The sequence below is a fragment of the Ambystoma mexicanum genome, chromosome 9 (genome assembly GCF_040938575.1).
Source record: "Ambystoma mexicanum isolate Mex_15411 chromosome 9, UKY_AmexF1_1, whole genome shotgun sequence".
Lineage (NCBI taxonomy): Eukaryota > Metazoa > Chordata > Amphibia > Caudata > Ambystomatidae > Ambystoma > Ambystoma mexicanum.
The window spans coordinates 1,532,613,715-1,532,641,003 of record NC_090931.1 but is presented as its reverse complement, the minus strand read 5'-3'; the positions used below and the strand labels follow the sequence as shown (position 1 = coordinate 1,532,641,003).

General features: G+C 49.6%; 1 pseudogene; it reads left to right on the top strand.

Annotated features, from left to right (window-relative positions):
• Nucleotides 1-24,455, top strand: part of LOC138487567 (zinc finger protein 850-like) — a 70,535-nt pseudogene extending 46,080 nt beyond the window's left edge.
• The last annotated feature ends 2,834 nt before the right edge of the window (nt 24,456-27,289 follow it).

The window sequence follows — 27,289 nt, the reverse complement described above, 5'->3', positions numbered from 1 at the left end:
AACCAACATGCTGTCATACTGTGGATGTTGCCTTGACATCCACCTCCTACCTGTGGGCTTTGGTACCGTCTGGTTTCGAGCCCCATTCCCTCACACTCCATGCTGCTCTTCATGGTCTATCTTCCATGACTTCTACAGTTCAGACCATCGTGCCCTACTCACGACACCTGCTTGCCAAAAGTCAAATGAGGGCACCCTGCCCTCCAATGCGACCCACCCTATTGCTGACCAGTGCATCTGAGCCTACTCTAAGCTAACTCTCACTGACATCTGCTCATACATGCCTTTGCCTGTCCCATAGACCCTTCACATGGTCCCTGTCCTCTCTCCTTGCTCCTCTTCCACCATCATAGGTGGGACCCGTTGGGGTGTACTCCTGGCCTCCTTCCAATCCTCAGAGACCACTATTGATGTGCATGGTAATGGGAGCGTCTCAGTCCAAGGCCCTTAGGCCAACCTCAATCTCCTTGAGAAATGCTACCCACATCTCATCAACTTCCTTACCTCTCCTGCTGTCCCCCCTCCTCTCTCCTCATCAATCCTGCACTGCCTCCCTGCACCCTCCCATGAACCTTCTCCGCCTCCCACTCCAACTCCTACACATGCTGCACCTCTGATCTCTAGCACTCCCCGTAAGTCCTACAAGGCTGTCAACCTCCTCCACAATTACACTCCTTTCACTGCGGCTGCATCAGGCATTCCTCCGATATCTGTCACTTACATGAGGTTATGCACCTTGACATCCTTGGTCTCATGGAAACATGTCTGACGGCCAGCTCTGTCTGCATCCTTGACCCTCTCCTTGGCCCGCCACTACTGTGCAGGGGGGGTGTGCCCTTGGCTTCCCTGAGGGTATTCCTGCCACTGTCACTCCTACTTAGACCTACTCCACTCTGGAATGGCTTGTGTGAGGTCTCTCTCCACCACACCTTGACATTCTCAAACAGTGCGTACTGTGTCTGGGAAAACTGGTCAAATGTACTACTTCCTTTCTGAGTGTCCTCACCTCTCCTCCTCACTCATGTCCCCAGACACAGAAATCCTCATCCTTGGTGCTGTACGCATCCACCTGCATGCTTGTTGATGCCCCCACGTGACCTTTCTGTGACCTCAGCAACTCCCTCTCACCCTCTAGACTCCCGTCTGTCCCTACTCATTCTGCAGGGCACACTCTTGATGCTCTGATCTCATCTGACTTTCCCCTCTCCGTCCATCTCTGCACTCCTCTCTCCTGGAGTGATCACATTCTCCTCTCCTCCCAGCTCACCCTCACCACCCCACAGGCAAAGCCACCCTCACCACTGTCACACACCTTCTTGGTATTCCGACCCATGAAGTGTGTGTCAGTCGAGGCTCATGCTGCCAAAATCTCTCCCCCATCCAGCTCCCCCTTAGGCTCACTCCCATCCTGACAGGGCCCACTCCATGCTCCACTCCATGTCAGGTACACTGGATGTCTTTGCCACGGTCATGACCACCTGTCTGAAGCCCCATGCCAATGCAGAGTCCTGGCATGACTCGGATCTTGTGAACCCAAACCACAGGTGCCGGGTGGCAGAGAGGTAATGTCCTGCATCATGGCCATCCTCTGGCAAACTGGCCTGCCACATGCTCCAAAGGCAATAGCGCCTCACCCTTTTCACCAAGATGAGATCCCCAATCCAAGGCCACATATCTGCGGCATGTGACAACTCTGCAGGACACATAGAAATCTGAAAGGACCTTGCCGAGCCAGAAGCAGTGTGTACCTCCCCTGTCCCCTCCGAGCCCACAGCACAGCATGATTGTCTCTGTACCCCTATAGGGCACCCCCCCAGCACTTGTCTGCGCCTAACACCATCTGCCCTTGACGTCAAGTCCTACTTACCTTGTACAGCACTTCCAGCCGCCACTCCCCCTTGCACTTCATTGTGCCACCCACCCCTGCACTTGCGTGACATGAATGACACCAGCACCAGTAGGATTGTTGACTGGCATCCCCTTCTGCCCCACCACCCCTCAGTGCTCCGCTGTACCTTCATACATTACTTGACCGGTGCTTCACGAATGCAATATGAATCCTTTACAGGTGATGGGGAGGTGGAATCACATTGTTTACTGCATTTTGTTGATGTAGACAAGGCACTGTGCATCGTTGCCAATTTGGACTAGCAGATCCATGTACAACATGTATACTTATTGATGTGACGATGCAATGTCAGGACCAGAGTGGTTGAAATCCAAAAAAGTAGCCCTCCTCTCCCTCTTCACTTGGTGGCTATGTCACATGCCATGTGTGTGATGGCATGTGCCTTTGACATGGCAATCACCGGCCAATGTGTGATGGCAGTGCTAGGCAGCAAGGTGAGCAGGCGTTGCTCTCCAATCTGTACATTGTATGCCCTGAGCCTCCCCTACAGACCCAGTGATGGTGAATGCATAGGTGGTCTCCCAGTCATGTTGGACATGTGTCGTAGGACTACTGCCTATGTTGTTCATCAGCCCTTGTTGCATGCCATGGTGCTAATGCCTGTTTCCATTTTTCTCTTTCATGTCTTTGCAGGGGACGAAGCACTTGTTGATGCTGGGGATGTGGTGGTGGAGCCGTCCCAGGAGGGCAACCCGGGCCGACCTACCACAAGTGAGGGACGTGGTGTGTTTGTGGGTGAAAACCCACAAGTGCTGCAGGCCGTGCTGTCGAGGGGTGTCTCTGGGGGTTCCTCCCCCGAGCAGTATTCAGGTGTAGACTCGGAGGATGACACCTATGTGCAGTCGCAGGTGAGTGTTCTTGGGAGAGAATCTCCTCTGTCCGACCCACCTGCAGCCGGGCCATTGCCCTCAATGGGGATGTCAGTGTCGGCAGATCAGCCTCCGGTGGTTACGGATGCAGGGCCACACCACCCAATCTCTGATCCTGTTCCTGGGGCTGCAGATCAGAGAGGGAATGCAGTCCTGCAGCCTGAGGCCTTGCCGGCACAGCAAGGCGCAGTCCGCCTTGCCCCAGGCAGGTGTGGTGCCCGTCAACGTGGTGGCCGTATGCCACCTGGCAATACCGTTTGGGAGCAATCCATCTACGGTATGGCCACCCAACAGGCAGCATCATCAGAGATGATTGCACAGGCCATGGATAGGGTGGCCACTTCCATTGTCCCCCCAGAAAGGCTGATGGAGCGACTGGAGCAGGCTACAGAGTCCATCTGCCAGGCACACAGGGAGGATATGTTGGCGTCCAACATGGACAGGCGGGCGGCACTGGCGACTCTGCGGGAATCACTTTCCATGGAGTCCCAGCGCCACAGGGAAGGCCTGAGGGAAGAACTCCGTCACCTCAGGTCGACCCTGTTAGAGCTTGAGGCTTCATCCCATAGAAGGACAGAGGAGCAGCTGGAGCGTCTGACACGGACGCTCTCGGCCGAGATGCAGGCAACTCGTGCGGAGGTCAGGTCATCCCGGGAGTTACTGCATGGGGACCTCCGCATGATTATAACCCAGAACCAGAACTACCAGACCCGCCTGCTTGCAGCCATGGAGGAGCAAACTCGTGCTTTGCGTGGGCTGCCTCCCATTGTCACACCATCTTCTGAGGCAGCTCCCCCACCTCCAGAGTCAGCTGCAGGGTCTGGCCAGAGCCATAGCGACTCATCTCCCACAACAGAGTAGCCGTGTGGGCCACGAGCCTATGGGGTGTTTTCCTTTCCCATGATCCACACAGGTGGATTGTGGCGTGCATCCTGTCCTCGGACCTCATAGGTGGCCCCCCCCCCCCGCCGGCCCTTTCATGGCCATTTTTTCTCTTTTTTATTTTTATTTTGCAAGAGTGTTGCCTTGTGTGGGTACCTGGGCATACACTGGGCCTCATTACACGGACGGCGGTAAGGGTTAACGGTCACCGTTAATGGCAACGGTGACCGTTAACCCTTACCGCCGTACTACGAGGTCCCTTTGCGGGTTGGAGGAACTAACGCCTGCTTCTTGCAGGCGTTAAGTACCAACCCGCTAAGGGACCTCGGAGCTAATTACGGCACCGCAAAATTGCGGTGCCGTAATTAGCGCCTTCCCCATTCCCATAGAGCCCTATGGGGCTGAAATGGGAATGGGGAAGGGCAATGGCGGAAAGGGGATTTACCGCCCCTCCAACCTTGGAATGGGGCGGTAAATCCCCTTTCCGCCAAGGCGGTGCCGGTAATTTACCGGCATGGTCCAGGGTGCTAATAGCACCCTGGATTACCGCCTTCCGTGTAATGAGGCTTACTGTATTGTGGCTGGGCACATGCAGGCTTGTCCTGAGTTTGGTTTCGATGCTTGGGTAGCAGACATCCACACCCCTCCTGCTTCCGTTTCCATGGGCTTGCAAAGGGTGTGCCCAAGTGACAGCAAATTACACGGTGACATTGGACTCCCATGAGCTGTTGGCCAGTCCATAGTCAATACTGTGTAGACATTCATAGTGTTCATTGTTGTTGCACCTAACTATGCATGATGGTTTGATATGTGCCTCTACTTACATATGTTGCTCATGTTTTGCAGGTATTTCACACAGATCTTCAGAAGGGCATACTCTCTGGAGTCAGACTACATGTCGGTAGATGTGCACTGACACTTTTGCATGGCGCCATCACTGTACATCTGGACGGTGAGGACATACCAGCTGAATCAGGTAATGAGACTACCATTGATTACATGCAATATGTCTTGTTTGGGTGGGCTTCAGGGTGGGTTGGTGTGTAATTTGATTGAAATTACTCTTACACAGGTGTGTAGTAGTGGCTCCAGGGCGGTTAGCTGCTCAAGTGCGGCTATGTTCCATTTGGGGCACTGCTATTTGTGACACTGGTGTCATGTTGTGATGGCCAGTTTGTTTGCTGTCACATACCATGACATGGTGTCCTCAGTGGCGGGACTGTGAAGGGAATGGGTGACATGGCAATGTTGTCATGTAGTGAATCGCCTGTGGCAATGCATATTAGATTGATGGAGTTGTGTCTTTGCGTTGTGATGCATTGCTGGTGTATGTGTAGCTAGGGGTGCACACATATTGACACTTCCATGTTAACAATCTCAGGCTGATGTGTATCTGACAGTTTATTGTCAAGTAATTTTCAGACATTGTCACGTAGTGTCATCATTGATTGTCAGATGGTATGTGCCAGAGCAGTGTGCACTAGCCAGCACTGTGATTCCTAGGTGAAGAAGTTGGCCACCAGTTGCGTACGGGCTGCCTCCCCCCGTGCCCTTTCCCCTCCCATGCGCAGCGGGCGTGCATGTGGTTGTGGATGTGGGGGCACCACCATGTCCACGGGCAGGCCCCGGCGTGTTGCAACGTTGTGCAGGACACATGCTGCCACTATGATCCTGCACACTATTCGGGGAGCATATAACAGCTGCCCGCCAGAACGGTCAAGGGAGCGAAAGCGTGACTTGAGCACTCCGAATGTGCGCTCCACTATGCCCCGTGTTGCAATGTGGGCTGTGTTGTACCTTACCTGGGGTGGCGTGGTGGGGTTCCGGATTGGGGTCATCATGTGGGGGCTGATAGGGTAGGCACTGTCCCCTGCGGAGGTGGTGATGGGTATCATTAGTGGTGTTGTGTCATGACCCAGTATCTGACATGCATGCATGTGCAGTGGCATTCATGCTCACCAAGCAGCCATGTATCTCCATGCTGGCCAGCCTCTAGGTCCCGGCATAGGGTAGACATTCTGTAGATGAAGCTGTCGTGGGTGGACCCTGGATAGTTGGCATATACTGATGTGATTATTCCCTTGGCATTGCATACAACTTGGACGTTGATGGAATGCCAGTGCTTGCGGTTTCTATAGATGTGCTCTGTTGCCCTGGGTGGACGTAGAGCCACATGTGTGCAGTCAATTGCACCAAGCACTTTGGGGAATTGAGCCACACCATAGAATTCCTGGATGCACGTCCGCCTTTCTGCATGAGTCCTGGGGAGATATATGTGCCTGCGGACTGATGGCCGTGCAGTGATGATGTTCAAGACCTGGTGTAGGCAGCGTGACTGCGTGGCCTGTGACACACCACCCACTATGGCACTTGTCCGCTGAAAGGATCCAGTGGCCAAGAAGTGCAGTACATTCAGGACCTTCTGCAGGGGGCTGAGTGCTTGGGAGCACAGGGTGGGTGATGTGAGGTCATCCTCCCACTCACTGACCAGGTCCAGTATGATGTGTGCTGGAAACCTGTACCTCCCATACACCTGGTCATCAGGCATCCCGAATAGGCTGGTTCTGGGTGTGAATATTCTGGCCCTGACTCTCCTCCTCCTCCTTTGGTAGCCCACTGCCACTGCTGCTAGGAACGGTATGTTCATCCTGGCATCTGGCTTGTTTATTGAAAAGTGCGCAAATTAATGCCTTGCGCGTGTTGTAGGCGAGCGTGTGAGCCTCGCACCCCTGGAATCGAGTTCCCACTCCAATCGCGTGTGGAAATTCCCACGCTGCAGGCATACAGGTGCGCTGACGTACTTGCCTGTGTAAGTGGCCGCGCGCCCCTGAAATACACGTACTTAGGCCAATGGCGTGTACGCGCACTTTTGGCCAATTACACGCGATGAAATACACGTACATAGGCCAATGGCGTGTACGCGCACTTTTGGCCAATTACACGCGATGACACTCTGACGTGCAGTATTTCCACGTGTGCTCCGTCTTCACGTGCTGAGTGGGGAACGCCCGTGCGGATCACGTCAGACGCGCTTACGCGATGAGGGACTCTGGTCCAATAGAATCGCGTATGCGTGCTGACGCACTTACGCGCTAAGGGCCTTTCCTCGGATTTCACGCTGACGTGCAGGAATTTCACGTGCCAAATCACTCCGTATCAAGCTGGCCACCCGAAAACACACGGAACACCACGCTCCTGCCCCGAAGGCCGAGTTACTGCCCCCCCAGTGCCCTGAGCAGCCTCCCACGTGCTATCTGCTGCTGCCTGCCTGCCTGCCTGCCTGCTGCCACCGTGCCCTGCCATTTGGTGCCTGCACATCAGCCATCTGCAGGGGTCCACTTGCTGTGTCCACCCCTGCTGGAACTGAAGACTCCCAACTGGGATTACATCGCTCCACAGCCCAGCCCCAGGACCCAGTTGCCCACCCACACCTGCCTCTGGGGTTGCCATGTCGGGCACTTCTACATCTGGCACCAGTGGCAACCCCAGGCCAGAGGGGCAGAGGGGCACCAGCTTCACTGCCACCGAAGTTGGTGTCCTGGTGGAGCATGTCCTGGGGCAGTATGATGCCCTCTTTGGATCGTCCCGCGCCAGCAAGGAAGGACGGGAGAGGATCTGGGCCGACTGTGTGGTTGCCATCAACGCGGAGGGGGTGGCAACCCGCAACGTCTTGAAGATCAAGAAGCGCTGGGAGGACTTGAGGTCCAGGTCCCTTGTGAAGGCCCGGCGCCTCGTGGAGGGGGGCCGGGGCCACATGAGTTCCATCCAGAAGAGGGTCCTGGAACGCGTACGCCCAGCGCTCCACGCCCAGATCCTTGAGAGGGAGACCCGTCTGGAGTTGAGCGGTAAGTGTCCAAGCATCACTGTGTGAGACAGGGCATGTTGCGGTGTGCTGGTTCTATGATACTTGCCTGTATGTGTGCCATGGGCCATGTATGCATGTATGTGTGCTGGGACATCATGGTAATGCATGTGCGACCAGTGATGTGTGACCCACATGGTTGTTGCATGTGTTGAAATGCGGCATGGGGAGCACTATGCAGATTTGGGACATGAGAGCATGCCAGTCTCTGTACCTGGACATGGATGGGGGTGAAGGATGGGTGCTGATGCCAGGTACATATATGGTAGCCATGTCTGTGTGCCTGACCTTCATGTCTGTGACTTGTGCATGCCATGGATGCATGACTCATGTGTGTGACAATGCACAGATTCAGTGACGCACCCAACTTACCCTTGTTTTGCCTGTGTTCGGTGTGATTGGGGCCAGATGGATGTGACTGAGGTGAAGTGTGTGCATGTCATATGCATGAGCCATGATGCATGTGAGTTACATTTCATTGAATGTTTCAAGAGTCAATTGGACATGCATGGAAATGTGCATGGCATGCACCATGCCTGTTACTGTGTGTGTTTTGCCTGGACTGACCCATGTGTTGTGGAGGGACATGATGGAAGTGTACTTTGACAGGGGTGCTCATCTGCTATTGCTTCCTGTCTAGGGGACCATTGTACAGTAGCCTGATGCTTGTGTCCTTTGTCTCCCTCTACGCAGCGGCTAGTGAAGAAGAGGGCGGAGACGGCGCTGTGGAGCAAGGCGGCGGGGATGCCCCCACGGCTGCAGCGGAAGGGGTGGGTGAGCCCCCACAGGGGCCTGCTACGGCGGGAGACGGTGAGGAGCCATCCAGGTTGGTGGTTTGCACAGAGGAGGAGGAGGCCGACACTGGTGCACACATGGGGCCTGGTGGGAGCATCCCTGCTGGTGCAAGTGGTGCAGTCCAGGGCCAGGGGCAGGAGGCAGCACAGGTCACCGTGGAGGGGCCTGTGCATGTCGCTGTCCCTGACCCTGTGAGTGCACCACCATGCACCAGCAGGGATGCCCCGTCCCAGGCCCGTCCGCAGGTAGAGGGGATGTCCATGTCAACTGACTCCCCTCCACCTGCGGCCGTGGGAACCCCTGGCCGCGTGGAGCAGGTCCTGATTGGGGTCGCGATGCGCACGGCTGTGATTCGTGATGCCGTGCGTGCTTCCCGGGAGGAGCACGCACGTCATCACGAAGTGCACCGTGCCGACGTGGCCCAATTGGGATCGGCCATGTTCGGGGGGTTCCTGCATGTGTTGGCCAATCTGACGGCCCTCTCCTCCTCTGTGCAGGCTATCCACCGGTCATTCTCCTTGCCGTCTTCCGGCCCAGATGCCACCATGGCCCCCTGTGGACCTGCCCCGACCAATGCAGCGAGCTCGGTGGGGATCCCATCCCTGCCGCAGTTGGGAGTCGGAGGTCCAGCAGGGGTGGACGACACAGCAAGTGGACCCCAGCAGATGGAAGATGTGCCGGCATCATCGGGCAGGGCACGTGCACGACGGCGTCGGTGGTTACCATCAGCCTGGATGCCGTCGTGCTGGCAGAGGCAGTGGCGTCGCAGGCAGCAGCGGGCTCGACGTGGGAGGCATCATGGCTCAGGGCCATCAAGATCGGAGGGGCAGGCATCGGCCGGAGGGCAGGGCAACCCTGGCATGGCGGTGTGTTCCGTGTGGGAGGAGTTTGGCCAGCGGATAGGTGCGGAGCGGCAGCGGGCGGAAGAGGAGCGGCTCGCCATGGCCAGGGCTGAGATCTCCATGCATCAGGCATTGAGGCGGGCTGAGTGCCTCGAGGAGGCTCGCAGGGAATTTGGTGAGCACATGGGGTTGTCCCTGCGAGACCTCGGGGCCAGGACTGAGTCCCGCCTCCAGGACATTGACATGGAGTTCGAGGATGCCCTGGCCAGCATCACCAAGTGAGCCGCAGGACTAGCCCGCTGCCTTTGTATATAGTTTTTTAGTTAGTTAGTGCTAGGTTTCCTTTATTTCTTTTTATTATTTTGGACCGCTTGGACAATGGCCACTTCTTTGTACATATTTTTTTAATTAGTTAGTATTAGGTTTCATTTGTGGTGTTGGGCTCATGGACCCTTGAACAATCCTGTATATATTGTTATTTTTTGTGAGGTACATTTTTTTACTTTCATATTGTTTACACCATGTCGTAATGGTTTTTCTTTCATTTCATACTACATGTGTTTACTTTGGACAAAATCTATTGATTTTTCTATCCTTTGTTTTTTGGTTTCTCATTTTTGTTCCCGGACATGGACCTTTTATTTGCTTTGCCAGATAGTTGTATTAGTTTACTTGATTTTTTTTTAATACATTTTTATATTATCTTACACTTGTGTCATTTTTTCTTTGGTTTCTTACATGTCATGATATGGGTTTTGACATTCACTTGCACCCATTGTGTATGTGTGTGTGGCGGACATGTGTTCTTTTGCATACTTGCCTTTGGGGTTGTGTCATGTGATTGCATTCACTATGTGGGTGCATGCAATCCTTGCCTGGGTGTTTGTGCTGGGTATGCTGGCCATTACTGCCATTATTGTGTATCGTCAGGACCAGGGGCCAGGGGGACATGGGTGGGGGCCTGGTGGAGGGAGCCCCTGGTGGATGGGGGGTTGGGGGTGGTGGGAGACATGGGTTGGACATGGGTGGGGGCCTGCTGGCAGGTTCCCCACAGTGCTGGGGGTGGGGGTGGTGGGAGACATGGGTTGGACATGGGTGGGGGCCTGCTGGCAGGTTCCCCACAGTGCTGGGGGTGGTGGGAGACATGGGTTGGACATGGGTGGGGGCCTGCTGGCAGGTTCCCCACAGTGCTGGGGGTGGTGGTGGTGGGAGACATGGGTTGGACATGGGTGGGGGCCTGCTGGCAGGTTCCCCACAGTGCTGGGGGTGGGGGTGGTGGGAGACATGGGTTGGACATGGGTGGGGGCCTGCTGGCAGGTTCCCCACAGTGCTGGGGGTGGGGGTGGTGGGAGACAGGGGTTGGACATGGGTGGGGGCCTGCTGGCAGGTTCCCCACAGTGCTGGGGGTGGGGGTGGTGGGAGACATGGGTTGGACATGGGTGGGGGCCTGCTGGCAGGTTCCCCACAGTGCTGGGGGTGGGGGTGGTGGGAGACATGGGTTGGACATGGGTGGGGGCCTGCTGGCAGGTTCCCCACAGTGCTGGGGGTTGGGGTGGTGGGAGACATGGGTTGGACATGGGTGGGGGCCTGCTGGCAGGTTCCCCACAGTGCTGGGGGTGGGGGTGGTGGGAGACATGGGTGGGGGCCTGGTGGAGGGTGCCCCTGGTGGATGGGGGGTTGGGGGTGGTGGGAGACATGAGCAGGTGTGCAGGGTAGTTCCCTGTGGTGTGTGCTGCCTGCAGGGGCCGTGGAGGGTGTACAGGTAATGCCTGGGAGCACACAGCCAATTCGCGTGTGGAACTTCCCGCGCACTCCTGCAATCCACGTACCCGGCCATATCGCGTGTGGAACTTCCCGCGCACCCCTGGAATCCACGTACCCGGCCATATCGCGTGTGGAACTTCCCGCGCACCCCTGGAATCCACGTAGCCGGCCATTTCGCGTGTGGAACTTCCCGCGCACCCCTGGAATCCACGTAGCCGGCCATATCGCGTGTGGAACTTCCCGCGCACCCCTGCAATCCACGTAGCCGCCCATATCGCGAGTGGATCTTCCCGCGCACCCCTGAAATCCACGTTCCCTGCCATATCGCGTGTGGAACTTCCCGCGCACACCTGAAATCCACGTACCCGGCCATTTCGCGTGTGCAACTTCCCGCGCACCCCTGCAATCCACGTTCCCTGCCATATCGCGTGTGGGACTTCCCGCGCACCCCTGAAATCCACGTACCCGGCCATTTCGCGTGTGCAACTTCCCGCGCACTCCTGCAATCCACGTACCCGGCCATATCGCGTGTGGAACTTCCCGCGCACCCCTGGAATCCACGTACCCGGCCATATCGCGTGTGGAACTTCCCGCGCACCCCTGGAATCCACGTACCCGGCCATATCGCGTGTGGAACTTCCCGCGCACCCCTGGAATCCACGTAGCCGGCCATTTCGCGTGTGGAACTTCCCGCGCACCCCTGGAATCCACGTAGCCGGCCATATCGCGTGTGGAACTTCCCGCGCACCCCTGCAATCCACGTAGCCGCCCATATCGCGTGTGGATCTTCCCGCGCACCCCTGCAATCCACGTTCCCTGCCATATCGCGTGTGGAACTTCCCGCGCACCCCTGAAATCCACGTACCCGGCCATTTCGCGTGTGCAACTTCCCGCGCACCCCTGCAATCCACGTACCCGGCCATTTCGCGTGTGCAACTTCCCGCGCACCCCTGCAATCCACGTTCCCTGCCATATCGCGTGTGGAACTTCCCGCGCACCCCTGAAATCCACGTAGCCGGCCATTTCGCGTGTGGAACTTCCCGCGCACCCCTGGAATCCACGTAGCCGGCCATATCGCGTGTGCAACTTACCGCGCACCCCGGTATGCACGCACACGTTTATTTTTTCTCTCTGCGCGTGTCTGTGTTTGTGGGTACCCCTTTGTACGTCATTTGTCCTGGAGGGCCACAGTATTGGACATTGATCATGTCTGTATATAGGTGCTATTTGTTGGCGCACCTTTTAGCGCACATTTCTTGCCGATCGCAGAGACGCTACCGCCTGCTTTCTTGTGGCGGTCGTGTTTGTGCCTGTTTGTGCCTGTGCGCTGCTTTGAGCGTGCGCTTTTTTGCCCTATTCTATTCCATGAATACGTGTTGTATGCGAGCGTGTGGGCGTTCCGCGCACTTGCCTCCTGAACTTTCCCCGTGCCGCCCACATTCTTCCCCATTCCGAGTGTTGTGCCCCATTTTATTCCCCATTCCGAGTGTCCCGCCTACTTTAGAGCTGTGCGCTGCGCTCGGAGTGATGGCGCAGTGGCCGTGGCGCACGACGTTGGTTGACCTGTGCGCCGGCCTGCGCCGCGCGTTTTTTCCGCGCACGTCCTCTGCTTTTCTTGCGCAGGGACTTCCATGAATCGACGTGCGCTGGTTTCCCTGCGCTTTGCGCTGATTTTCGGCGCAGCGCACGCATTGGCCCCTCTGCGCCGGGATTTTCGGCGCACATTTATTCCATGAATCGGCCTGTAAGTGGTGGTGCCGTCACCCGTGATGGTTCAGGGGTCTGAGGTTGTGGCAATGGAATGCAAGGAATTTGTTGGCGAATGGGTAGGAGTTGAAGGAGTTGTTGAGGGTGTATGACGTTGATGTCATGTGCATGCAGGAGATGTGGTTGAGAGAGGTTATTAATTTTTGTTTTCCGGGGAATGTGTTGTTTAGGAAGGATAGAGTGGCAGGCTGTGCGGGAGGGGTTTGCATTTTGGTGAAGAATGGCATTCAATGTTCTGTCCTTGAGTTTGGTGGGGAGTTGGAGATGATTGGTGTGCAGTTGTTTGTGGATGATGATGTGTTGGTTGTTTTGAATTTTTATAATCCGTGTAGATCTCTGGATATGGGGGCATTGCAGCAGGCACTGGGGCGGAGCGGCAGATATGTTTTTTGTGGTGATTTTAATTGTCACAATATGTTTTGGAATCAAACAGTGACAGAGGTTAATGGGGCTAGTCTTGTGGTGCTAGCTGATGAGTGCAGGCTTATTTTATTGAACTCGCCGGGGCATACTAGGACTGATGTTCATACTGGTATGGGATCTTGTTTGGATTTGACCTGGGTCTCAGCTTCTTTAGTTTCTAAGTGTGTTTGGAAATTGAGGACGGGTGGGGAGTGATCACTGGTCTATATCCATAGAGGTAGATGTCAGGGTGGTGAAGTCAGCAAGTCCTGGCCGATGGGTTGTAACTTCCGTAATTTGGTTTGGGTGAAGTATGGAGAGGGGTGTAGTAGGTTGATGGGTGTGATGGGGTGGGGGTGCCACCCACTGTAGATGAGATGGATTTGACTCTGGTAGGCATTTTCCAGAGTGTTGTGGCAGAACTGGCCCCGGCTCGAGGTAAGCTCTACCGGAAACCTGAGGTCCTGTGGTGGTTGTCCAAATGTACAGTTGCTGTGCAGGATAGAAAGAGGAAGCGTCGGAAGGCCATGCATACTAAAGCAGTGGTGGATGTTGTCACGTATAAAAAGGCTAGGGCACTGGTGCAGAGGGTGATTTGGTGTCATAACCAAGTGTATTGGAGGAATTTTCGTGGTTCTCTCTAGTGATACTTGCTTGTCGAAGGTGTGGGCAAGGTTTCGGCATATGTCTAGGCTGGCGAAAGGTGGATCTTGATTACTGATATGGGGTGTTATATGGTGGTAAAGCGGAGGCACTGGGTAATTATTTTGCGTGTGTGCACATCACAGAAAATTATTCTCTGGTGTCCAGACGGAAAATGTCAGAGTTTATGGCTGTTAATTATGGTGTGCTGAATGCCGTGTTCAATTGAACATCCAGTATGGACATGTACTTCACTTGGAGTGAGTTGCGGGCTGTGCTGAGGAGGCAACGAGGTTCGAATCAGGGTGCGGATGGGGTCTGTTATATTTATTTGCATCATTTGCCCATGTTTGTTTGCTGGAGGTGTTGCAGCTGTTTACTGTAGTGTGGGGGTAGCAGTACGTTTCCTAGTGAGTGGAAGAAGTCTGTCATCCTGCCGATTCTGAAATTGGGGGAGCTGGATGGCTTGTGTGGCTCCCATCGTCCCATTGCTTTGACTTCTGTTTTGTGCAAGGTGATGGAAAAAATGGTGTGTGGCCGCCTGGTGCATTTTTTGGAGTCGGAGCAGCGGCTGTTTGTGTTTCAGAATGGGTTCCGTAAATGTAGATCAGTGATGGATGCAGTTGTGGCGCTGGCGACAGATGTGGAGGAGGCCTTGTCCTGTCGGGAGATGGTGAGGTGATTTTTGTTGATATGGAGAAGGTGTACGATATGGTGTGGAGGGGTGGGTTGCTTTTTGTGCTGCGAGAGAAAGGTGTAAGGGGAAGATGTTTTCTTGGATTAAGGATTTTCTGATGAATAGGGTGTTTCAGGTACGTGTTGGTTTTGTGTTGTATCGAGAGTTTTTGATGGAAATGGGACGTCCTGGGGTAGCGTTTTCAGCTCTATTTTGTTTCTTGTAGCAGTGGGTGGCCTTACAGAGAAAATTCGGGAGTGTGCTTGTCAGGTGGGATTCTATGCAGATGATGGGGTGATTTGGGTTAGGGGTAAGGTGGGTGGAGTGATTCAAAGAAGGTTGCAGGAGGCTTTGGAGGTAATGGAAAGATGGTGTCAGGCTTGGGGTTGATGGTGTCCTCCTCCAAAACGGTGTGTATGCTGTTTAACAGGTGACGTAGTGGTGTCAGTTTGGATCTCAAGTTGAGTGGGGCTGTGTTGGTTCAGGTGTCGGAAATTACGGTATCTTGGTGTGCTCTTGGATGAGCGCCTGTCTTGGAAGTTTCAAGTGGAGAGGACAGTGGTGAAGTGTAAAAGACGTCTTAATTTGTTGAAAGCATTATCTGGTCAGGGATGGGGTGGAGGCCAGAGGAGTATGAGGTTGTTGTATGTGGGGTTGGTCAGGAGTGTGCTGGAGTACGGGGTTCAGCTGCAGAGCAGTTATAGTCAGAGGATCTGTTTGATGGTGTTCAGGCAAGGGCGGTGAGGATTGTGACTGCGACCGTTCGGTCATCCCCCACAGAGGCTGTGCAAGTGTTGGCAGGGATGTTGTCATTGGATTTGAGACGGGGGGAGATGAGTGCTAGGTATTGGTTGCGATGTAAGTCCCTCAGTGTGTGTCATCCTGTGAAGAAGTGTCTGGTGGTTAATTGGTTGCAGGCCTATAAGACTGGGAGTTGGGAGAGGAAAGGGGGACCTTTGGGTTCCAAGCGGACAGGCTGGTGAAATGATTGGGGGTGGAGAGGTTGTGTATGGTGGAAGATGTGGCTAGCGTGGTGGTGCCGGTTTGGATGTGGCATGATCCAATTATCTGTTTGGATTTGGAAAAGGTGGTAGTCAAAGTAGTAATCGAGGGGTGATTAAAAGATTGGCGGTGCAGTATGTGGAGGTGAAAGTTGGCGCTAAGGTATATACGGATGGTTCCAGGGACCCCGAGAGGAACAGGGTTGGTATGGCGTGCTATTTTCAGACGGATGGAGTTTTCAGTGGCTAGATTGTCGGATAATGTGTCCGTCTGCACGGCGGAGTTGATTGCTGTTAATATGGCAGTGCTTCAGATTCTGGGGATGCAGTTGGCTAAGGTGGTGGTGGTTGTGGATTTGATGAGTGCGTTGTTGTCTATCAAGGAGGAGAACTTTGATAGGGGGGATATAGTTGTGCTCATTAGACAGTGATTAGAGGAGTGTTGCGGGGGTACCGTGGTGTAGTTGGCTGGGCTTCTCAGTCATTGTGGGCTCTTGGGTAATGAGTTTGTGGATCAGGCTGCGTATGCGGCCATGCTTAAGGGCGAGGTGGATGTGGAAGTCCCATTGAGCGTGGCTGGGGTACAGGTGATGGTGCGTGGCAAGATTAAGGATATGTGGCAGGATCGGTGGGATATGAGTTTGAAGGGGTGGCAGTTGTATGTAGTGTGCAGGGAGGTGCGGTTTCGGGCAGTTGAAGGGGGTGTAGAGTTGGCACGAAGGGAGGAAACTATTTTGAATTACCTTAGGGTGGGTCATACGGGGTTGGCGGGGTGTAAATGTATGATCGGTAGAGCTGCATCGGCGGCGTGTGAGTCGTGCGGTTGCCCGGAGACGGTTTCTCATTATATGTTGGATTGTGTGAGGTTTCGTGTGCAGAGGGAATTGCTCAGTTAGGATGTGTGACATTGGGGTGGTTTTGCAGGTGTTACCAGATTTGTTCTGTTGGAAAAGAGGGGTAGAGGATAAACAGTGTAGGTTCCTGCTTCAGTTTGTGGGGGAGACAGGGAGGTGGGAAGAGATCTAGTGGTGATGGTTACCTGATTAGTGCATATTTTGACGAACATCATCTAGTTAGATGGAAATCGCTGGTTCTGGGGTTACCCCAAGAAGAAGGGGGAAGACTGTGAGCCCCTGATTGGTAGATGTGTTCCTAGGACTGCCCCCCACCTCTTCTTCAAATGTTGACTTGTCTCTGCTTTTCCTTCTAAAACCTTCTGTAAGCCTTTCTCCTGTGTATGTGATGGAGGGCGGGTTATGAGGGTGGGTCAGCAGCTTCTTTCGTCAATAGAATGAAATATTTTCTGTGTATGTCATGTAACTGCTTGGAGTATTTACTTCAGATCACTCTTTATAGAACAATTAATCATATGATAATATTTGCTTTCTCCAGACTTGAATACATTATTGTTGTCTGGTCGTGTTCAGCAAAAAGTAAGGAGAAAAGGCTACAAAAGGTAAGAACCTGCTGTGATATATGTATGCCTCTCTGCACATGTTCCTTGCTTCTGTCTCCTGACCTGTGTATCCAGGCCCGCTCTGTACCCACTTCCTTTTCTCTTATTCCTCTCCTCATGCAGAGGGGTCGACTAGGAACCAAATGTGGCCCTGGAAAAAGTTTTTAAAGTGCCCCATGGTGCGTGGATCAAAGACGAATAACCCGCAATTTCAACCCCTGAACAGAGAGCTTGAATGAGGGCATTTTATAGTAAGTTTATCTGTAAACAGTAATTAAAAAGCCATGTTTAAACTTTTCCAACATGTTTTAGGGGTCTTGTTCAATTCTGAATAAATAAAATGGTAGAAGGTATATGCATGGCCCTGATGATTAAAGTACCCACTTAAATGTTTGTTCACCCAGCATGTTTCATTCCTCTTACTCTTGGATGCTAAAATGGTCTTAATAAAAATAATCCCACTATTCCTGCTGCATACGGCCACTATCGCATCATATTTTATCATCAGGGAGCAACTACTCTGCCCCCTAGAGTGCGTGTCCCCAGTAGATAGGACCCTAGTATTGAAAGTCTTATGAGCTACTGTGTGAGTGATTAACTAGTGCACATTACTACTACTGAGAACCAGTCTGCCTGTTACATGGGATGCCTACGATTTTGAACATGTTGCAACTAATAACATGCATCTCCTTTTATTTTAACAGGTGATTGATGCCCCAGAAATGCAACCGCAGTGATTGTTAGATTCTCTGGACTAATGCAGTGAAAAGCGTCATTATTAGAATATGCAAGTGTGGGGTCCAGTTGTCTTTTCAGAGTTTTCAGCAACTCGGATTGAGAAGCCTATTTGCTACCAGGCGGCTTCTGTCCATGCAACTCTTTCATGCTAACATCCAATATCCAAATTTGTTCTGGATGTCAATCCTGACATGAAAACGACAAAAATGTCATTTCTTTAAAGCATTTTGTGAATAGGAGAAGCATATCCTTACGCTGAATATTTTAAAAGCTTCAATCAAAGGAAGAATTGTATTTGTCACCAGAAATGATCTTCGCAAGAGAAAGCTCATCTGTGCTCTGAATTTAGGAAAAGATATAGTGAGAAGTGCAACTGACGAGAAACCTTACACATGCACAGAATATGGGAAAAGTTGCCATCTGAAAAACATACTTATTGCCCACATGAGAACATGGGTGAAAAACCTTATTAGGTCACTGAATTTGAGAATAGCGTCCATTTGCATGATACACTTTTCTGCCTTCACAAAATGCATACAAGTGAGAAACATCATGTGCCCATTGAATGTGGGAAAGGGTTTGCAGAGAAGGTAGATCTTACTAGCCACCAGAGAACACGTACAGGTGAGAAATCTCACGTGTGCACTGAATGTGGGAAAGGGTTTGCCCATAAGTGTGATCTTACTAGCCATCAGAGAACACATACAGGTGAGAAACCTCATGTGTGTTCTGAATGTGGGAAAGGGTTTTCTCATAAGGCAAATCTTATTCGTCACCAGAGAATACATACAACTGAGAAACCCCATGAGTGTTCTGCATGTGGGAAAAGGTTTTCCCGGAAGGGATATCTTATTTGTCACCAGAGGACACATACAGGTGTGAAACCTCATGTTGGCACTGAATGTGGGAAAGAGTTTACTTCGAATAAAGCTCTTACTAGCCACCGGAGAACACACACAGGTGAGAAACCTCATGAGTGCACTGAATGTGGTAAATGGTTTGCTCAGAAGGAACATCTCACTATCCACCAGAGAACACATACAGGTGTGAAACCTCATGAGTGCACTGAATGTGGGAAATGGTTTGCTCAGAAGGAACATCTGACTATCCACCAGAGAACACATACAGGTGAGAAACCGTACTTCTGTACTGAATGTGGGAAAGGGTTTGCTCAGAAGGGAAATCTTAGTAGCCACCAAAGAGCACATACAGGTGAGAAACCTCATGTGTGTACTGAATGTTGGAAGGGGTTTACTCGGAAGGACATTCTTACTAGCCACCAGAGAACACATACAGGTGAGAAACCCCATGAGTGTTCTGAATGTGGGAAAGGGTTTGCATGGAAAGAACTTCTTACTAGCCACCAGAGAACACATACAGGTGAGAAACCTCATGTGTGCACTGAATGTGGGAAAGAGTTTGCTTGGAATGCAGATCTTACTAAACACCAGAGAACACACACAGGTGAGACACCTCATGTGTGCACTGAATGTGGGAAAGGGTTTACTCAGAAGGGACATCTTACTAGCCACCAGAGAACACATACAGGCGAGAAACCTCATGTGTGCACTGAATGTGGGAAAGAGTTTGCTAGGAATGCAGATCTTACTAAACACCAGAGAAAGCACACCGGTGTGAAACCTCATGTGTGCACTGAATGTGGGAAAGCGTTTACTCGGAAGGAACATGTTACTAGCCACCAGAGAACACATACAGCTGAGAAACCTCATGTGTGCACTGAATGTGGGAAAGAGTTTGCTTGGAAGGAGCATCTTACTAAACACCAGAGAATACACACGGGTGAGAAACCTTATGTGTGCACTGAGTGTGGGAAAGAGTTTGCTTGGAATACAGCTCTTAATAGCCACAAGAGAAAACACACAGGTGAGAAACCTTATGTGTGCACTGAATGTGGGAAAGAGTTTGCTTGGAATACATCTCTTACTAACCACCAGAGAACACATACGGGTGAGAAACCTCATGTGTGTTCTGAATGTGGGAAAGGGTTTGCTCGGAAGGGAAATCTTACTAGCCACCAGAGAACACATGCAGGTGAGAAACACCATGAGTGCACAGAATGCGGGAAAGGGTTTTCTCAGAAGGGACATCTTTCTATCCACCAGAGAACACATACAGATGAGTAACCTCATGAGTGCACTGAATGCAGGAAAGGGTTTGACATCTTATTAACCGTCAGAAAACATACAGGTGAGAAACATCACATAATGTGGAAAAGAGCTTGTGAACAGTAATCTTATTAGGCACCAGATGCAAGGAACCGTTGCAGTGTAGTGAATGTTGAAAATACTCCAGTGTTCGCGTCTGCCAAACGAGGACATGCAGGTGGTGAAATCCCCTTTTCAATTGAAGCTTCAGAGAGGAGGTGGTGCTTCTTCAATGGGTCTGAGTTTGCCATGGCTATTGACTAAATCTGTGAAATTATCACCACAGTTGTTGCCAGTTTCTTTTAGCTCACAAATAGTGGCTGATTATGATTGGCTGAATCAATGCTGTTTCAAATGCATCCTTTCTGGAATATTTCTGGAATATTCTAACCGGAAACTGTACATTATGTTCTAAGATACTCATCCTACAGAACACTTTTCCCAAGCACCTCCTGCAGATTAACGGGCACCACCATTCTGAAAAAGCTTAAAAATGCAGTGGTTGAATCAATAACTATAGACACTCTTTGGATATATGAGGGAAGGAAACAGCCCTATACATTATTTTGCAAGATGCTGCCTGTCACTAAGTGAGTAATCATTTCTTTAGATGGTGCCAGAGAACATATACAGATGAGAACCTGCATTGGTGAAGTGCATGTGTGAAACCTTTATCATTCTCTTGGACCTCTCGGTTGCCTTTGACACCATTGACCATTAGATCCTCCTTAGTCTAAGAGATGCCTCACTCAGGGACACAACCATCTCCTTTTTGCAATCCCTGCAGGATAACATTAGCAGTTATGACACCTCATTTGATATCAGAGTCCCTTAAGAACAGGATGTGGTGTGCCCCAGGGCTCCACTTGATCCCCTCTCCTTAACATGTTATGTTCTACTCCTGGCCTGACTAATCTACCATATATAACAACAATATGGACCAAAGGATGGAGGATGACAAATCACACTTATTTATCGTTTCTCATATATCGATAAATGTTTTTCTTCTAATCCATTTTCATTTTATTGTATATAAATGTTTAAAAACAACATAAATCATTTCCCATACAATATTAACACATCATTTTTGGCTCACATATCTTTTCTCCACCATTTCTCATTCATTCACTCTCATTACATCTCCACAAACTTTCTTCAATACATACAGGAATGACCATCTAAATTGGGTCACTCTCTACAATTCTCAGTTTCAACAGTATTTGGATCCCTCTGACCATTCTAAGGTGACTCAATCTGTATGTAAATATTCCCACAGATATTTGGTCGACGTGTGTTTTGTTTCGGTTGTCAGTGTTGGACTTCATAAGTTATGTCCATTCGATAATGCAATCTTCATCAGGACAAAAACAGGAACACAATAAGTCCTATTTCTCACAGTAGGCTGAACCACACCACCTATACAAACAAATAAAACCCATTGTAAACTCAATTTGTCTGTCATACCCCCCTTGTTCATATAGCACTCTAAATGTATTTTAAGTGACGCTTAACAGTAACCACCTCATCTGACTCGCCTCCATATATCACTTATGGGGGCGGCACAGATGTGATGAATGAATCCTCACTCCAATTCTAAGCTTGGCCAGATATTTCCGGTCTAACCTGAAAAAGTGAAATGATGGAGACTCAATTATATGTGGTCTCCTAATACCAATGGTAAAATTCAATCCTGATTGCAAAGAATTCTGATCGCCAACAATTCAACGCAATAGGTGCAGCCGTGTACTCATTTCCATAGTCAGCATCAGCTCGATATCCTATATCCACTGGATCTCTTTTACGTAGTGTAGGTTTCACAAAAATTAATTCCCCTGCAATAGATATCCATTCTTCAATCATCTTCACTATTCCTTGATCATATCTCAAAAACTATGTGTGAGAGAGTATATTCTTACTCTTACAATCCCTGTTGTTTGATACCGCTAAATGCTTCTTAATGGGGTAGACCAACTGTCCAAATTAGATATTCTTCAGTCCTTGACCCACATATGGACTTCATATTGGATTAGTTTCCTTTCAAATCACTATAAAACAATGAAAACGCCAGTAAATAAAAAACTCTCCGTAAGCACTCATGTTGGTTCCTACATCTAGTCTGTGTTTCACATCAGAGTATATTACTTAACTTATAGTATATACTTAAATATTGATCTTTTTGTTATTCAATTTGAGTGGTTGGTCCAATGTATATGGTGTGTGCCGTCTCGTCTGCTGGCTTAATATAGTTGAGTGCTGTTAGTTCCATACAGCAGGTAGTCTTGACAATAGCGTACTGAAGGGAACCAGATCTCTAATCAATCTTCTATGAATCTACATTGTAGTACATAGTATCTCGTCGCCTGCCCGTTATTTTTACGCGCAATTCCATTTCATTTCTCTAGTGTAACCCGACCGTTTTTCAAACTCACTACTTTGCTGAAGTTCTTTGTTATAGGCAGGGTATATCTATCCCTTTATGCACATTCGTCACACTACATTCCATAATTTTACTGGTCATTTCGTTATGAGTGTTACATTACATAACATGACACTGTAAGTACCGATCTAGCCGGCAACTTTTATTCATTCATTCCGCCAGGTTTATAGCCTTGCTATATTCCAATGTCACTTCTTCACTTTGACTACCAATAGCCGATTTCTTTAACATTGCGATTAAGCCACTTCTTCACTCTACCTGGTTTCACTAGTGTCGCACTTACCTCAGCGCAAAGTAGTCATACAAAGAGGACTATACGGTGGTCTCTGATCGGTGTCTTTACAACTGTTCTCTCTCCCACCGTGTTAGATGTATGTATGTCTAACCGGGTGGTGGCATCATCGCCAAAAGTTTATTCAAATTTTTGCAATACACAATAAAAAATGTCTTCAATTGCTTCATCTCAACGTAAAATGGGGGTATCATTTCCAAGACAGGACTTGTGATTCAGATGCTGCGTATCTCCTGTACGTTTTTCTCATTAGCATAGTGTATTATATGCAACTCAGACCGCATAGTACCGCTACCCTGTCTACATCTCCGTTTAGTGGATATCCTCTACCTTTTTAGAATTAGATTATTTTATACCGCAATTTGCGGTACCGTACTTAGCGCATTCCCATAGAGCCCCATGGGGTGAAAATGGTAATGGGGAAGGGCCATGGTTCAATGGGGAATTACCGCCCCGCCAACCTTGGAATGGGGTGGTAATTCCCCATTGAACCATGGCGGACCCATTACAACACCGGCACCAACCATGGTGCTAATAGCGCCATGGTTTAGTGCCGGTGTTGTAATGAGGGCCCATGTGTCCTTTGGATGCACAAGTACCATAGAGATTGCCTCTTTCTTTTTTAAAGAAAGAAACTCTTAATCCCAGCCCTGCTGATACAGTGTGTTGATCACATGTACTTCCCAAGAATTGTCACATAGTCCCATCTTAATAAATGTATGTAGAATTGGAAGCAATGGACACATAGCTGCCTGCTTTCCTGTTTTCACCCCTCAGCTCCATGGATATGTTCAGCCCAGTGACACCAGGCACACTTTACCAGTGGGATGTGTTATACAGGTACTACTGAATGATAGTAGAGGAACTGTAAAGTAAAAATTCAATATTTTATTTTGCATGAATTGCTAGATGCAAAGAAGCGTGAAAAACAAAGAGTTAAATATTGTTCTGCTTAAGTGAAACAATGCCTCTACTGAGAATGAGAATTGTATTTGTACACCCCCATAAAGAAATGTTACTTTCAACTAATAATCACAGGGATTTAAACATTCCAAATTTAAATGATCTGGAACCCGTCCTTAATACATTGGGAGATAGTTGCATTCTCGCATGGCTAATTGGACTAAGCTCGGCAATACAAATGTGAAAAGGCAATGTTCATCAAGGGGAAAACATGGAACATGGAATCTATAAACTGGAATCTCCAATATTACTCCAGAAGTCAGTTTGCAAGAAATGCATAACTCGCCTCAAACGTCCTTCTCGCTGAACTCTGCAGCGCTTCCAGTTTTGCACCACTGGGCTCCTTTCTCTCCTCAAGGTCCGCTCTCGCGTATTACACTATCGCCTGTCTCTATTGGGGGCACATAAGATTAGTGGATAGTTCCATGGCCTAGGAGCGGCATGGGGGGGCATTTACTAAAGGGCGTGTGCATACCCACTGTTAAAGCATTATCTTATAAGACAATGGTTTGGTGTGAAGGGCCTGGGGAATAAAGCAGAGAGGGCAAATGGAATAGAATTATTCACTGAGATGTGAGGCAATAAAACTCATTATGCAAATTTGGAAATTAAATGGTCTTTCTGAAATGAAAGTGTTGTGGGAGTAATGATATCATAGACTTGCTCTCTGAATTCCAAGAAGGAATACTGGGCAAAAATGTTTACCACATTAAAGTAATCCTGGAAAACTGACATGCTGAACTGAAACTTTACACACCTGTGTTCACAAATTGGATGAAATGCTGATTAAAAGAATATTGAGCTTCAGCCAATGTGCCGCTGTGTTACATACAAAATAAATGTTTCTGTTTTCTGCCTTTACTTTGGAGTAAACTGCTGCCTGCAACAGAGGCGATTGGTGTGTTTTAGGTAGTGGGGTGACCGTCTTGATTTCACTTTTATCTTAGAATGAATGTGATTCTCAGCTTATTAAACGTTCTTATCATGTTTGTATTTCTCTGAATTCTCCTTGAGGTTATACAATTCTGACCACAACAGGAATAATGGTATATGCAACGATGAATTCAGACAATGTATGTTTAGTTTAACATATAATCAGCCTATATTCTGACAATCATGCTGGCTGCCCTGGGCTCAGGAGGCCGGTACAGCATGTGGTACCTCCAGCATCTGTGGGTGTCAGAAGCTTGGCAGCATCTCCAGCATCTGTGGGTGTCAGAAGCTTAGCAGTATCTCCAGCATCTGTGGGTGTCAGAAGCTTAGCAGTATCTCCAGCATCTGTGGGTGTCAGAAGGTTAGCTGTATCTCCAGCATCTGTGGGTGTCAGGAGCTTAGCAGTATCTCCAGCATCTGTGATTGTCAGAAGCTTAGCAGAATCTCCAGCATCTGTGGGCGTCAGAAGCTTAGCAGTATCTCCAGCATCTGTGGGTGTCAGAAGCTTAGCAGTATCTTCAGCATCTCTGGGTGTCAGAAGCTTAGCAGTACCTCCAGCATCTGTGGGTGTCAGAAGCTTAGCAGTATCTCCAGCATCTGTGGGTGCCAGAAGTTTAGCAGAATCTCCAGCATCCGTGGGTGTCAGAAGCTTAGCTGTATCTCCAGCATCCGTGGGTGCCAGAAGCTTAGCAGAATCTCCAGCATCCGTGGGTGCCAGAAGCTTAGCAGTACCTCCAGCATCCGTGGGTGTCAGAAGCTTAGCAGAATCTCCAGCATCCGTGGGTGCCAGAAGCTTAGCAGTATCTCCAGCATCTGTGGGTGTCAGAAGCTTAGCAGTATCTCCAGCATCTGTGGGTGCCAGAAGCTTAGCAGTATCTCCAGCATCTGTGGGTGTCAGAAGCTTAGCAGTATCTCCAGCATCTGTGGGTGTCAGAAGCTTAGCAGTATCTCCAGCATCTGTGGGTTTCAGAAGCTTAGCAGTATCTCCAGCATCTGTGGGTGTCAGAAGCTTAGCAGTATCTCCAGCATCTGTGGGTGTCAGAAGCTTAGCAGTATCTCCAGCATCTGTGGGTACCAGAAGCTGGTTATGTGGGGGAACGAGATTACAAAAAACATGGAACATGGAATCTATAAACTGGAATCTCCAATATTGCTGCAGAAGTCAGTTTCCAAGAAATGCTTGACTTGCCTGGAACGTTCTTCTTGCTGAACTCTGCAGCGCTTCCACTTTTGCAGCACTAGGCTCCTTTCTAAAACCAATTAGCAATCCTGAAACCAGTTCAGTCGGGGATGAGAGTTGCTCTTATAAAGGCACGCTACATGGTAACCCATGCTACTGACATAGCTGACTTACTACACAATGAAAACCTAGACTTCTTAGCTGTTTCTCAATCTTGGCTCCACCCAGCAGCCGGCCCAGCAATTATGCTAGCTGTGCCAGACGACTACACCCTCCTAAGACTCGACCGTACCACCTCGCGAGGCGGTGGCCTTGCTATTATAGCTAAAACCAACCTATCAGTGAATCTCTCACCATCAACATAAATTCTTGTGAATCCCTAACGGCTAAGTTAACTCTATCTAATACGCAGACTGTATCCATTCACCTAATTTACAGACCTCCTGGTCCATTAGGATCTTTTGAAGATGACTTAACAAATATTATATCGCATAATCTCAAGATCTCCTCCCAAAGCATCATATTAGGAGATTTTAACCTTGGTCTTAGCGACTGGTTAGACACTAATGCTACTATAATCAATAACACCCTAGAGGAACTAGGTTTCATTCAGAAAATCACAGCTCCTACCCATACCAAAGGTAGAACCTTGGACTGGCTAGCTGTGCACAACTGCCCACTTACAGTCTCATCTATAATTCCACAGCCGTGGTCTGATCACCACCTGATCACATTCTCCCTAGAGCCCATACCACCGTTGCAACCTAATAGCATAGCTCCAGCGGTCCCAATTAGAAATAGGAGAAACATCACTTCTGAAAACCTTATTCCTATGATCTTACCTACTCTTAACGCTGTTCCCGACCATACAGATCCCTCAACCATGGTACATCTGTACAATAAAGTAATGCTATCCTCCCTTGATGCCATAGCACCTCTCAAAGTGAGAAGGAGCAAACCTTGCAAACATGTGAACAATTGGTTCTCACCTCACCTTAAGGCTATCAGACAGGAGAAACAACGCTATGAAAAAATCTGGAGATCAGATCCAACTGAAACTAATAAGATAAACCTAAGTAATTTAGCTTCCCAGTACAAAAAAGAAATTATCCATGCCAAACAAACCTCTTATAACCTTCGAATCTCTCAAGTGAAATCTAATACTAAAGAGCTCTTCTCAATTCTGAAAGAAATAGAAACTCCCGTGCAGCTGCCTGACTCATGCATCAAGGACACAAACTGGTGCACAGATATTCAAAATGCTCTTGCCAATAAAATTACTTCTCTGTAAACTAAAATCAGTAACAAAAAAGATTCCCTTCTCTCCATCTCCAAATTGAGTAACACCAATTCTACTCTACCTCAACCCACCTGGACATCACCTCCTGTGCCCACCCCCCTCTTCAACTTCAGTAAAGTCTCTACCAAAGAGGTTGAAAAAGTTATTCCTGCACTCAAACTTTCAAACTGCCATGGGGACCTATGCCCTGCACAACTAATAAAAGATGCAGCTCGAGAACTCTCACCATTTATTACTAAACTAATAAATCCATCCTTTACAGCCGGAACCATACCCAACAATCTGAAACAATCCTGGGTCCTCCCACTCCTTAAAAAACCGAATCTAGATCCTGCCATCCCTACCAATTACCGTCCCATCACTACAGTGCCATTTCTTCTCAAAATCCTTGATAAGATGGCATACCAACAAATT